This window comes from Muscardinus avellanarius (genome assembly GCF_963383645.1).
Source record: "Muscardinus avellanarius genome assembly, chromosome: 14".
Lineage (NCBI taxonomy): Eukaryota > Metazoa > Chordata > Mammalia > Rodentia > Gliridae > Muscardinus > Muscardinus avellanarius.
The window spans coordinates 92,034,392-92,048,982 of NC_137800.1; the positions used below are offsets into that span (position 1 = coordinate 92,034,392).

The 14,591-nt window shown below is 48.1% G+C and overlaps 1 pseudogene across 1 annotated transcript; it reads left to right on the forward strand.

The window, feature by feature from the left end:
• Positions 1–6,771: 6,771 nt before the first annotated feature.
• Positions 6,772–7,896, forward strand: LOC308273694 (adiponectin receptor protein 1-like; annotated as a pseudogene). The gene has a single exon. The product of its transcript is annotated as an adiponectin receptor protein 1-like (transcript).
• The last annotated feature ends 6,695 nt before the right edge of the window (positions 7,897–14,591 follow it).

A 14,591-nucleotide genomic window follows, 5' to 3' on the forward strand; every position in this document is an offset into this window, starting at 1 on the left:
AGGCCCAGCCCAGAACTCCCAGGTGGGAACTGCACCAGGCAGCCCCTGGGTGGGGGCGGGAGGGGGCAGCCTTCCAAGACCAGGAGCCTTTCATTATTTTTTTATTCATTTATTTACTTTTGTGGTACAGAGTAGAACTCGGGGTCTCCTGCCACTGGGCTGCATCCCCAGCACTCTCTCTTTACTTGGAAATAGGGTCTTGATAAGCTGCTGAATGTCTCAGTTGCCAGAGCTGTCTGTGAGCCTGCGATCCTCCTGTCTCAGCCTCCCAAGCACTGCGATCACAGATGTGCACCACCACGCCTGGCTGAGTTTTTTGGGAGGCCCTCAACAACTTCAGCCTCCGTTTCAAAGTAAAAAATAAAAAAGGAGGGGGCAGGCTGAGACAGGAGGGTCGCAGGTTCATGGCCAGCCTCAATTACTTAGGCCCTCCACAACCTCTAGACCCTGTTTCAAAATAAAGAATAAAAAATAGGGCTGGGGATGCAGGTCAGAGGTAGAATGCCCCTGAGCTCAATCCTCAGGACCACAAAAAACAAGGCTGGGGGTGAGCCTTCAGCGGGGCCATGTCGGTGGCTGCAGTCAGCGGCAGCGCTAGTGTCGCAGAGGCGGCCAGTGCTGGCCATCAGGGGCCTTCGTACCTCCGTCTAGCTGTTTGCACAACATCTCTGTCCCCACAGCCCCAGGGCCCCGTTGCAGGAGAGCCACGGTTCAGCCCAGGGCGGCCTCTCTGGCCTGGGGCTGCCCGGGACGCTAGCAGCTTTGTCCCTGGAGAAGCGGCAGAAGAGCCCTTCCCACGGCCCTCTCTGTACCTCGGGAGGCACCGATACTTTCAGAATCCCGTTTTCCGCCAGGTACGGCGACACACACCTGTAATCCCAGTGCTTGGGAGTCAGACAGGAGGATGGCAGGTTTGAGGACAGCCTCAGCAATTTAGCAAGACCCTGTTTCCAAACAAAAAACTAAAATGGCCTGGGGTGGGGGGTATAGCTTGTAGGTAGAATGCCCCTGGGATGGTCCCCAGCACCAAAAAATAAAAAAGTAGCTGCTATTAGTCAGTCCCAGGACTCCTGGGTCCAAACTCATCCGGGGGTGGGGGGCCGGACAGTGAGCTGAGCTAGTACAGCCAGGAGGCGGAGGGGGCGGGGGAGGGCCTGGGGAGTCCGCCCCACCCAGGAGGGTCCCCCCACCGTGTGGGCAGCCTGGCTTCCCCGGCCGCTACAGGCCATCCTGGGCCGCATCTTTCCAAATTCTGGGAAAACGCTGCCCCAGCGTGCTGTGACCTGCCAGCTGCAGGGAACCTCCAGCACAGGCCGGCCCTGAGCCCGCTCCCGCTCCTGAGGCCCCGCTCCCGAGGGCTCAGGCCAGCTGCTTCTTCCCGGCCCTCGGGCACCCTGTGAGAAACATCGTCTCAGCAGCTGCGTTCTTCTGTTTGTTCAAGGCAGCAACAGAGAACTTAGAGCAGGCAGTAAAACCAGTAATAGTAATAATACTTGTGACTTTGTCACCGATAGAAATAATAGGTATTTTCATGTCATGTCGATGCCCTGAATACTTGAGAATGCAATTTCTACTCGCTATTCCAGAGCTGCCACATGATTAGATCTAGCACAAGATAACACGTGACCACAATCCTCCGTCTACACATGCTTGTGTGGTGCCACTGGCCCCTAGCTAAGCGTTCTGGAGCCGCCAAGTGTGACACGTGTTTCCCTATAGAAATTCCAGATAGCATCTTTGCTGCTTTCTAGAAATTTCCATAAAAATTGTCTGTTAAGCAAAAGAGATGAGTTGTTTTCATTGCTGACTTAAGGAGGTTTTTTTTTTTTTTTTTTTTTTTTTTTTTTTTTTTGCTGTACTGGAGATAGAACCCAGGGGCATTCTACCTCAAAGCTACACCCCCTGCCCTGTTTTTTATTCTTTATTCTTTATTTTGAAACGGTCTCACTGAGTTGTGAAGAGCCTCACTAAGTAGCTGAGGCTGTCAGCAAACCGCGATCCTCCTGTCTCAGCCTCTGGAATGCTGGGATTACAAGCGTGCGCCACCACACCCTACTCACTTAAGGTTTTGTAAACCAGACAGACCAAATGAGAATTCTCTACACGGCAGCCTAATCTTTTTTTCTTTTTTTGCAGGTTGGGATGGAACCCAGGGGCATTCGACCTCCGAGCTACACCCCCTGCCCTAATTTTTATTCTTTATTTTGAAACCGGCTCTCACTAAGTTGCAGAGGGCCTCACTAAGGAGCTGAGGCTGTCCACGAACTGCAGTCCTCTGGTCTCAGCCTCCCGCATGCTGGGATTCCAAGTGTGCCTACCACGCCCGGCTCAGCCTAATCTTTTGACTCGTGGACGAGAGTATAATTATAAGCACGAGAACGTATTGCTGGCACATGATCCAGGCTGTGCACAGAGCTACACGTGGTGCAAGTGCACACCGTTTCCATCGCTCCCCTTTCGGCTCCCTTTTGCTTATTATCTGTAGTCGTACTCGGCCTTCTGTTACTGGGGTAACAACATATCTCAGTAAAAATCATTTTAGGCAAGAGTTATCAGTGGGTGTAAACCTAGTTGGTGAAAGTTTGATCAGAAAACTATTTGCAAAATATTTGTGTGGAGGTTTACTGTGAGCTCAGAAGCTACATCTATGTCTGAGCTACATCCCCGTCTTTTTTATGTTTTGTTTTGAAACGGTCTCAATACCTTGTTGAGTCTTTTTGTGTTACTGAGGCTGTCCCTGAACCTGTGATCCTCCTGTCCCAGCCTCCCAAGTACTGGGATTATAAGCGTGCGCCCCGCTTCAAAACACTTTGATTGCAAAGGAAAAATGGTAATTTAAGGTGGAGACATTTGACTAACAGCACGTGGACAGGAAATCGGCATTAGTGTTAGTCTGGAGGTAGCACTGGTGCACACGCCTCCAGTCGGGGGAGGTACAGTATTCTTTCCAGGCTTTGTTGCCCACAGCCCATGACTCCAACTGGATTGTGAAGTGACAGCCAATGGAATATTTGTTTCAGCAAATAACTTTTAAGTAACTTCTTTTTCAGGCATCAAGGTTATGATAAAGAGACTCTGAAACTGTTTCAGAAGGTTCTGAAAAGACAGAGTAGGCTCTGGAGCCTTTCAGATCCACAGACACCAGAAGAGGTTTCCGTGCCAATCGAGGTGCGATTCTGGATCAGTCTCCGGATTGGAAAATGTCACTCTCTAGAAGGAAACGGCGAGGCGACCGGAGCAATGTGAAAAAGGTTTACAGGTCAGAGTATCTTCTTACTCTTTTTTGTGGGAAAAGTATCCTGAAGTTAAGAGAATATCCTTGTTTCATGACATAAATACTTTAGTATTGGGGGAAAGGCGCTCTGCCTGCAGTTTACTTTCAAATGGCTCATAAAAACTATGTATTGAGCCGGGCGTGGTGGCGCAGCTTGTCATCCCCGCGCTTGGGAGGCGGAGACAGGAGGGTCATGCAGGTTCAAAGCCAGCCGCACTGGCTTAAGAGACCCTGTTTCCAAATAAAATATAAAAAACGTCTGGTAGTGGAGCCCAGAGGTTCCATCCCCAGTACAGCCAAACAAACAAACAAACAAACAAACAAACAAACAAACACAAAAAACTATGTATTGAGAGAGACATGGAAATGAGAATGTGTTTATGTAAAATGAAATAGAGAAAACTGTGAAGCCGGGTGTGGTAGCACATGCTGCAATCCCAGCCCTTTAGAGGCTGAGACAGGAGGATCTCGGGTTTGAGGCTAGCCTCAACAGCTAAGTGAGATCCTGTTTCAAAATAAAAAATAAGAGCCGGGCGTGGTGGCGCGCGCTTGTAATCCCAGCATTTGGGAGGCTGAGACCGGAGGATCGCGGTTCGCGGACAGCCTCAGCTACTTAGTGAGGCCCTCTGCAACTCAGTGAGACCCGGTTTCAAAATAAAAAAAATTTGGGCAGGGAGTATAGCTCGGAGGTTGAATGCTCCTGTGTTCCATCCCCGGACCCGCAAATAATAATAATAATAATAATAATAATAATAATAATAACAAAATAAAAAATAAGATGGGGCTGGGGTCTGGCTCGGAGGTAAAATGCCCCTGGGTTCCACCCCCAGCAACACACATGCATGCGCACACGAGACAAAACTGTATATACGGAGAAGAATGTGATTCCACAGAGATGAGGCAGGGTCAGAGCAGTGAGGCGCGGACTGATTGTATGTAGAGAAAGTGACAGAAAATGTGGCCAGATATGGCGGGGAGACCAGGTGAGGCGTGTGGAAGCTCCTTGCATGACGCACCCTTTCTCCAGTCTGAATCATGTCTAAGTCAGAGGTTAGAAGAAGTCAGTCGAAGCCAGCGTTTTCTGTGAGCTTCGTTTCAGGCTTCTTACAAAGCCCATTTGTTTATTAATTATTAGTATTATTATTATTTGCGGTACCAGGGATGGAACCCGGGACATTGTACCTCCAAGCTCCACCCACAGCCCTATTGTTAGTCTTTTTATTTTTGAAACAGGATCTCACTGGGTTGCGAAGGGCCCGCTATGTAGCTGAGGCTGGCCACGAACCGCGATCCTCCCGTCTCCGCCCCCCGAGTGCTGGGATGACGAGCCTGCGCCCCCACGCCCGGCAAACCCCATGTATTTAAAGAGAAATGTCAAGAGAAAGAATGAGTGATGAGAATCCTGCGTTATATTTCCTCACTCCTACTGCGGAAGGTCAGAGGTTGCGGACAGAGCCCGCGGGCCGCACGTGCGCGTGTGTGAGTGTGCGCGGACTGCAGCGGCCTCCGCGGCCCACACCCCCGGCGCCCTCTCTCTAATTCCCATTTTGCATGGTAGTGCCGGCAAAGAGGAATTCTTATTTTGTGGTCTCTTTTTAAACGACCAAGGCTGCGAACGTGGAATTGGTAAGAGGGTTTTCTGCCAAGCAAAGCGTTGGAGACAGGCCTTCCTCCTCTGCGCAGATGGGCCTCGCAGCGCGGCTCTGAGCTTCGCTAGTCTAACGAGGAAGCAAACTTCGCACGTTGGCATCATCGTCACTATTGTTTTTTCTTCACACAGCCACACACTGGCATCAAAGATCCCTCTGATGGGCCTGAAGTTTTGTCAACAACCATAATTGTCATCAACGAGGCAGGTCTCTGAGTCAAACACATTTAAAAAAATTTTTTTTTAATCCGGTGTGGTGGTGCATGCTCATAACCCCAGTACTTAGGAGGCTGAGATAGGAGAATCGTGGTTCGAGGACAGCCTCAGCTACTTAGTAAGACCCTGTTCAAAAACAAAAAATAAGCCGGGCGTGGTGGCGCACGCTTGCAATCCCAGCATTCCGGAGGCTGAGACAGAAGGATCGCGGTTCCCGAACAGCCTCAGCTCCTTAGTGAGGCCCTCTGCAACTCAGTGAGACCCTGTTTCAAAAAATCAAAAGACTAAAAAATAGGACTGGGGGATGCAGCTCAGAGGTTCCATCCCCAGTACTGCAAAAAAAAAAAAAAAAAAAAAAAAAAAAAGAAGAAGAAGGAGAAGGAGAAGGAGAAGAAGAGCGCAAAGCTGGTGTGGTGGTGCTTGCCTGTAGCCCCAGTACTGGGGAGGCTGGGACAGGAGGATCGCAGGTTCAAGGCCAGCTCAGCAACTTAGTGAGATGCTCCACATCTTAGTGAGACCCTGTTTCCAACTAAAAAATAAAATGGGTTGGGGGTGTAGCTCGGACGTAGAACGCCCTGGGCTCACCCCCAAACACACACAGAGAACGCAAACTATGAACTGCCTCCTACCACACAGAGGGGTGCTGGCCTTCCTGGAGACATCCCTTGAAGCACTTTCCCAAACTAGGGCAGAAATGGTACCTTACCTAAAATGAAATAAAAGCAGAAGTCCACTCTCGGGATGTCGGGGAGCTTTTCTATTGATGCACCGGCTTCTCTGGCAGACTCCGGCCACTGTGCGTGAGTCCAACCCTTCAACTCAGTGTCAGAGTCGGCACTACAGAGCCCACAGTCCTCCTGTCTCGGACTGTCAAGCACTGGGATAACAAGTGTGCACCACTACACCCAGCTAAATGCCCTCGGGCCTAATCCCCAACCAAAACAACAACAAGAAGCCACGCATGGAGGTGCGTGTCTGTAATCCCAAATGAGGGATTCCTGAGGGGTTCCAGCTTGCGCCACCACGCCTGGCTCATGAGCCCTTTTTAAAGTTGTATCTTGAAACAGGATGTCACTAAATTAGAGGCTGGCCTCAGAGGCTGAGGAGGATCATGGTTCACAAACAGCCTCAACTAAGTGAGACCCTGTTTCCAAGTAAAATATAAAAAAGGTCTGGGAGTATAGCCCGGAGGTAGAAAGCTCCTGGGTTCCACCCCCAGTACCACCAAAAAAAGAAAAAAAAAAATTAAAGCATAAAAAATAGGGCTGTGGGTGTGGCTCAGGGATAGAATGCCCTGGGTTCCATCCCTAGTTCTGCAAAAACAAAAACAGCAGAAAACAAAAACAAAATAAAACAAAACCAACAAATAGTAGATGTTTAACTGAAAAAAGCTTTGGGAATTGTTTTATATCTTAAAAAAAGGATTTTTCTTGCCTTGATTAATAATAAAAACCTTCAGTTCCGGCATGGGGAGGGTGCTGAAGATCGGGGCCGCTCGGCCGGGGGACCGCGGCCCCCAGCAGAGCCGTCCCAGCCCGCGTGCCTGCCATCACAGGGAGATCTCTGCCCCCTGGGGCTGAGAGCCCCAGCCTTTCCCCAAGGCGAAGCTGCAGGATATTGAGGTACCAGCCAGATGTCTTCCCACAAGGGCTCTGTGGTGGCACAAGGCAATGGAGCTCCTGCCAGTAACCGGGAAACTGACACAGTGGAACTGGCTGAACTGGGACCCCTGCTGGAAGAGAAGGGCAAGCGGGTCATCGCCAACCCAAACAACGCTGAAGAAGAACAAGCATGCCCTGTGCCCCAGGAAGAAGAGGAGGAGGTGCGGGTGCTGACGCTGCCCCTGCAGGCCCACCATGCCATGGAAAAGATGGAGGAGTTCGTGTATAAGGTCTGGGAGGGACGTTGGCGGGTCATTCCGTATGATGTGCTCCCTGACTGGCTGAAAGACGACGATTCCCTGCTACATGGCCACAGGCCACCCATGCCCTCCTTTCGGGCTCGCTTCAAGAGCATCTTCCGCATCCACACAAACCGGCAGCATCTGGACCCATCTACTTGGTTTCCTGCCGTTTCTCTTTTTGGGACTCTTGACCATGCTCAGACCAAGTATGTACCCCACGGCCCCTCTTCAGGAGAAGGTGGTTTTCAGCATGTTCTTCCTGGGTGCAGTGCTCTGCCTCAGCTTCTCCTGGCTCTTTCACACCGTCTGTTGTCATTCAGAGAAGTCTCTCGGACTTTTTCCACACTGGACTATTCAGGGATCGCTCTACTAATTATGGGGAGCTTTGTCCCCTGGCTCTATTACTCCTTCTACTGCTCCCCACAGCCTCGGCTCATCCACCTCTCCATCGTCTGTGTCCTGGGCGTCTCTGCCATCATCGTAGCACAGTGGGACCGATTTGCCACTCCTAAACACCGGCAGACAAGAGCAGGCGTGTTCCTGGGACTGGGTCTGAGTGGTGCGGTGCCCACCATGCCCTTTACTATCGCTGAGGGCTTTGTCAAGGCCACCACAGTGGGCCAGATGGGCTGGTTCTTCCTCGTGGCTGTGATGTACATCACCGGAGCTGGCCTTTATGCTGCTCGGATTCCTGAGCGCTTCTTTCCTGGAAAGTTTGACATACGGTTCCAGTCCCATCAGATTTTCCACGTGCTGGTGGTGGCTGCGGCCTTCGTCCACTTCTACGGGGTCTCCAACCTTCAGGAATTCCGTTATGGCCTAGAAGGCGGCTGTACTGATGACTCCCTTCTCTGAGCCTTCCTCGCCTGAGGGGTGGAGGGAGGACTTCCCAAGTGCTTTTAAAAATAACTTCCCTGCTGAAGTGAGAGGAAGAGTCTGAGTTGTCTGTTTCTAGAAGAAACCTCCTAGAGAATTCAGTGCCAGTCGAGCTTCAGCTTACGTCACCGCCACCGGGCAATAAACTTTCCATTCCCATTCCCCAGCCGGGGACTCGGCACGCCCCTGAGCAAGGCAACGACTGGTCCCTCACAGAGAAAGGACGCTGGAGATCATGTGGAGATTTTATCCCCTCTTCCACCCATTTTGGAAAAATATGGACTGGGACTCTTCAGAAATGCTGTTTTTTCTCTGGAAGAAAACGTCCCTCCCTTACCCCATCCTTGCTTTGTAACCTGGCTTATCACAGGCCATCCATTTTTGTAGCACACTTTTCAAAAACAATTATAACCTGGTCCCTCTTTTAGGGCCTAAAAGAAATATTGAAATGTTATCTTTAAGTTATCAAAAGCTTGGTATCAGACAAATGAAACTGTTATGTGAGATTATCATATTTAATTTTGGATAAATTGCTATAATACTAGATGTCAACCACTAAGCCAAGCATGGGAAGGAGGGCTGGGGAGGGAATGGGGTGGGGATCGGGTGGGGGTTGACTGGCGAAGTGTGCGTGTATGTCTACAAAAGTTTTTTTTGTATCCCACTATGACGTATGAATACAGTGCACCAATAAAAAATTAAAAATAAAAAAAATAAATAAATAAAATAAATTTTTATTCCAAAAAAAATAATAATAAAAACCCTCAGCTGGGCGTGATGGCACATGCTTGTAATCCCTGCATTCAGGAGGCTGAGACAGGAGGATCACAGTTCGCGGACAGCCTCAGCTATGTAGTGAGGCCCTCTGCAACTCAGTGAGACTCTATTTCACAATAAAAAAGAATAAAAAAAATTAGGACTGTGGGTGTAGCTTGGAGGTAGAATGCCCCTTGGAGCCAGGCATGGTGGTGCACGCTTGTAATCCCCGTGCTTGGGAGGCTGAGACAGGAGGATCACATGGGTTCAAAGCCAGCCTCAGCTACTTAGTGAGGCTCTCAGCAACTTAGTGAGACCCTGTTTCCAAATAAAATATAAATAGGTCTGGGAGTATAGCCCGGAGGTTGAAAGCCTCTGGGTTCCATCCCCAGTACCACCAAAAAAAAAAAAAAAAATGCCCCTTGGTTCTATCCCTAGAACTGCATAAATAAAGAAATAGCCTCTAGAAGCGTTAATTCTTTTTTTTTTTTTAATTTTTGTGGTACTAGGGATGGAACCCAGGGGCATTCTACCTCTGAGCTACACCTCCAGCCCGATTTTTTATTCTTTATTTTTATTTATTTATTTATTTTAATTTTTGGTGGTACCAGGGTTCCTGGAAACCCTTCTACCTCCGGGCTATACTCTCAGACCTATTTTTTATATTTTTTTTTATTTGGAAACAGGGTCTCCTAAGCCAGTGTGTGCGGCTGGCTTCGAACCTGCGCGATCCTCCTGTCTCCGCCTCCCAAGCGCGGGGATTACAAGTGTGCGCCACCACACCTGGCACTTATTTTTTATTTTGAAACAGGGTCTCACTGAGTTGCAAAGGGCCTCACTAAGTAGCTGAGGCTGTCTGGGAACCCAGATCCTCTGGTCTCACCTTCTGAATGCTGGGATTACAAGTGTGCACCACCATGTCCGACTTCTAGAAGCTTTACTTGTTTTACAAAAATTGTTTGGCCAAGAGTGGTGGTGCACACTTGCAATCCCAGCGCTTGGGAGGCTGAGACAGGAGATCGCACAGGTTCAAAGCCAGCCTCAGCTACTGAGTGAGGCTCTCAGCAACTTAGTGAGACCCTGTTTCCAAATAAATTATTAAAAAAAAATAGGGCTGGGGGTATAGCCCGGAGGTAGAAAGCCCCTGGGTTCCACCCCCAGTACCACAAAAAAAAAAATTATTTTTTTTTCTATCACTGGAGATGGACCCCAGGGGTGTTCTACCTCCAAGGTACACCACCAGTCCCATTTTTTATTCTTTTGAGACAAGGTCTTCCTCAGTTACAGAGGGCGTCTCTAAGTAGCTGTGGTTGGCCCTGAACATGGGATCCTCCTGTCTCCGCCTCCTAAGTGCTGGGATTACAAGTGTGTGCCACCATGCCCAGCTAGCAATAGTTATTTTTGGATAATCTACAAATAGAGATTTTTAACATTCATGGCCAATGAAATAATAACTAAAAATTGAGTATCAACAAAAGATAAAGTCAAAGACCATCTCATACAATTTAATTTCTGAAGTGTGTAACCAAAATCAAGCTGGTTCTGGTGGTGCACACCTATAATTCCAGTACTTGGGAGGTTAAGGCAGGAGGACCACAGGTTCGAGGCCAGCCTCTGCAACTTAGTAAGAGCATGTTTCCAAACTTAAAAAAATAGTTGGGCGTGATGGGCACACTTGTAATCCCCGGGCTTGGGAGGTGGAGACAGGAGGATCGCGCAGGTTCTAAGCCAGCCTCACTGGCTTAAGAGACCGTTTCCAAATAAAATATTAAAAAATGGGTCTGGGAGTGTAGCCCGGAGGTAGAAGGGTTCCATCCCCAGTACCACCAAAAATAAATAAATAAATAAATAAAATAGAGCTGGGGGTGTAGCTGAGAAATAGAATGCCCCTGGGTTCAATTCCCAGTACCTAAACAAACATGATACTGTTGTGCCCAGATCCTTTGTCCTGGAGAGGCCACCAGGTAGCTGAATCCGTATGCGACAGCAGAAGAGCCTTTATTCAAGTTAAGCTTGGGTGCCTGACAAATCATTCTGAACAGGAGCCCTGAGCACCCTTTAGTCTCTATTTTTATACCTTTTTAGACAAAGAGCCTCTTGATTGGGCAACTTTTTTGTTTGTTTGTTTTTTGCGGGTCTGGGGATGGAACCCAGGGGCATTTGACCTCCGAGCTACATCCCCTGCCCTGTTTTTTTTTTTTTATTCTTTATTTTGAAACCGGGTCTCACTGAGTTGCAGAGGGCCTCACTAAGTAGCTGAGGCTGTCCGCAAACCGTGATCCTCCAGGTCTCAGCCTCCCGAATGCTGGGATTACAAGCGTGCGCCACCACGCCTGGCTATTTGATTGGGCAACTTTTATGGCCCATCCTGACCTTTAGCTTGATTGATTTAGAGGACCTATAGTTTTAGCTGTGAAGAGGGGATTGGTTACTATCACCCCCAGAGAGATGTCCCTATATGGGGCTCTAATTTTTTTTTCAGAACTGGAGATGGAACCCAGGGCCATTCTACCTCTGAGCTATACCCCCAGCCCTATTTTTTTTTTTTTTTTTTGGTGGTACTGGGGATGGAACCCTTCTACCTCTGGGCCCTTCTACCTCCGGGCTACACTCCCAGACCTATTTTATATTTTTATTTGGAATCTGGGTCTCTTAAACCAGCGAGGCTGGCTTCGAACCTGCGTGATCCTCCTGTCTCCGCCTCCCAAGTGTGGGGATTACAAGCGTGCACCACCACACCTGGCTTAAACCATCGTTTTAACAAAATAAATCCTCAAGATGAACATTATGGCCGGGCGTGGTGGCGCACACTTGTAATCCCCGCGCTTGGGAGGCGGAGACAGGAGGATCGCGCAGGTTCGAAGCCAGCCACGCTGGCTTAAGAGACCCAGATTCCAAATAAAAACATAAAATAGGTCTGGGAGTGTAGCCCGGAGGTAGAAGGGCTTCCAGGAACCCCAAGACCACCAAAAGGTGGGGGGGGCTCAGACCTCCAAAAAACAAAAAACTACCCAAAGCATACAAAGAACTAAAAATGGACTAAAGACATGAGCAGCCATCTCACCAAGACACGCGGATGTGAAATAAACATGTGAAGAGATACCCACCCCACATGTCGCTGAGGAATCACAAACCCAACACACACCTTACTGGAGTGGCCAAAACCTAAAATACCCACAGCGCCCGACGCTGCAGAGGCGGGGGCCACGCTCACCCATGCTGACGGGAGAGCAAGCTGGCACCGCTGGAGGCGGTCAGGTCTTCCAAACTGAGCTGAAAACCTCGGCGCACAGAAAACCTTGCACACAGACACTTATAGCAGCTCGATTCATAACTACCAACTCTGGAACGATCCAAGTGTCTGGATAGGTCAATGCATAAACTGTGACACTTCCAGACAATAGATGATTCAACATTAAAAATTAATGAGGCCGGGCGTGGTGGGCACGCTTGTCATCCCCGCGCTTGGGAGGCGGAGACAGGAGGATCGCGCAGGTTCGAAGCCAGCCGCGCGCTGGCTTAGGAGACCCTGTTTCCAAATAAAAATGTAAAAATAGGTCTGGGAGTGTAGCCCCGAGGTAGAAGGGCTTCCGGTACCACCAAAAAAAAAATAGATGAACATTATGATTTAAACATTTACTAGGAAAACAATATAATAGTAATTGCCTTAGCCTAAGGAAAACAAAATATTTTAATTTTAGTGACATTTTTCTGTTTTGATTTTACCAACAAACTTAAACCTTTTAAAACTTAAACCACATGAACTAAGATGTAATAAGAATAAGCTTTTCTACATAGGCAAAACAACAAAATTAGTTTTTTACCTCTAAGTTGTCAGCCAAGACCTGCAGCCAGTATTGACCTTGGTCAGCTAAAACTCGGCTGTTAGCCCAGTTGAATTCCAAATATTAAAACATAGACACCCGCACTTAGAAAAAGTATTATATAGATTTTTACAATACTTTAGGCTAAAGTTAAAAGATAAAAAAACAAGCTGTATTAACCCAATGTTAATTACCAATTATACAAAAGAGTTTTAAGAGACTATATCCCTGTATTTTTTTTATATTTATAAGCTGAGTTTTTGACACAAAAGACTACTTTTAGCAGATAGAGATAGAAAAAGTCTAAAAATTCACCAAGGACACAGGTGGACAGTACATGCCCCAAACTTCAAAGCAGGAATGTATCATGTAGCCCCCGACCTTGCCAGCCAAGTAACATGTTTTTATTATAAATCCAATACAAGAGGCAGAAATAGTTGGCAGACTTGCAGCTGCATTTGGAAAAAGAAAAACTTTGTCAAGCAGAATGGGAGGAGGGAGAGAACCAGCTAGGAACAAGAGTCCACATCATAATCTCACTATAATTTGCAAGGCTCACTTTTGTAATCTTAAGGACATTTTCCAGCTAAAGCAAAATCAAATGTTAACAAGAGGTTAAAACTACATTTTAAGCACAGTTCTTAAAAGTAGGTGGTGCTTGCTGGGCGTGGTGGCGCACGCTTGTAATCCCCGCACTTGGGAGGCGGAGACAGGAGGATCGCGCCAGTTTGAAGCCAGTGCGTTGGCTTAAGAGACCCTGTTTACAAATAAAAGTAGGTGGTGCTGTTCTTAAGTACCCCTCTCTGCAAGTTGAGGGAAGAGAGAAGAAATAAAGGAAAATTCAGAGAGGAGAGAGGATGAGAGCTCTTGCAGATCTGGACCTAGAAAAGAATTATAGGCATAGACAAGATATTCCCATGAGAAGGAGGTAAGTAACAACGGGACACAGTGTGAGAGAGCAGGTTCCACTGTGTGAGCTAATGGTGCTGACAGAACTCAGCTCTAGGCTTTATTATTGTAGAGAACAGCATTAACAATAATAAAAGGTAAACGTGTTACCTGACAGACGATTGTGGGGTTTTTGCCCAGTAGTAAGACATTTACTCAGTCAGGTAAAACATGTTAACCAGGTCTTAATGCTAACTTTTTGAATAAAGATGACAAAAAAGATCTTATTGGTCAGGTTACATATAAATATGAAACTCATACACCTTTAACTTATAAACTTTTGACATACTGAGGTGAATCCAGGTGCACAGCACATCTAGTTCTTAGGTATAAACACAGCTATGGTCACAGGTACATATCTTATGTTTGGCTGTCAATGCTCAGCTTCTTATTTAGACATAATTTGTTTATTTGCATTTGTCTAACTTATCCATTTTAATAGCCAGTCAGTAGCTTAAGCCATCATTTTTTTTGTTGCCAGGAAATGAACCCATGAGCCTTCTACCGCCAAGCTCTACATGCCCCAGTCCTGTTTGTTTGTGTTTTGAAAGAGGGCCACTCTAGGTTGCTGAGGCTGCCCTCACACCTGCGATCCTCCTGGCTAGCCTCCCACCACGTCCAGCTGGGTATCTACTGCTCCGTGTATGTTAATCTTGTTTTAAGATGCTTTACTGCGTTGATCGGCTCTGAGAACTGTACTGAAATCTTTAGGGTTTCTAACTGCAGCCGTATCACCAGTAAACAGGGGTAGCTGGACTTCCTCCTGTCCTGTTGAGATCCCTTTGACTTGTTCTCTTGTCCGTCCCTTGGGCTGAATCTCCAGGCGTGAGCTGAGTGAGAGTGGTGAGGTGGACGCCCTTGGCTCGCTCCTGGCTAGAGCAAACCTTTCCTCTTTCCCCACTTACTGTGAAGGCGGCTGTGGGCCTATCCTGTAGAGCCTTAGTTGTGTTGAAGTACAGTCCTTCTGTACCTGGTCTCTGCAGGTGTGCGTGTGGGTGTGGGTGTGTGTGTGTGTGTCTGCGCGCACACGCGCAGCACCAGGGATGAACTCGGTGCACTGAAGTCCGCCCCGCCCGTTGTTCTGCTCTGAGATGGGTGTCACTGAGTTACCCGGCTGGCCCTGAGTGCCGCACCCCTGCCTCCGGC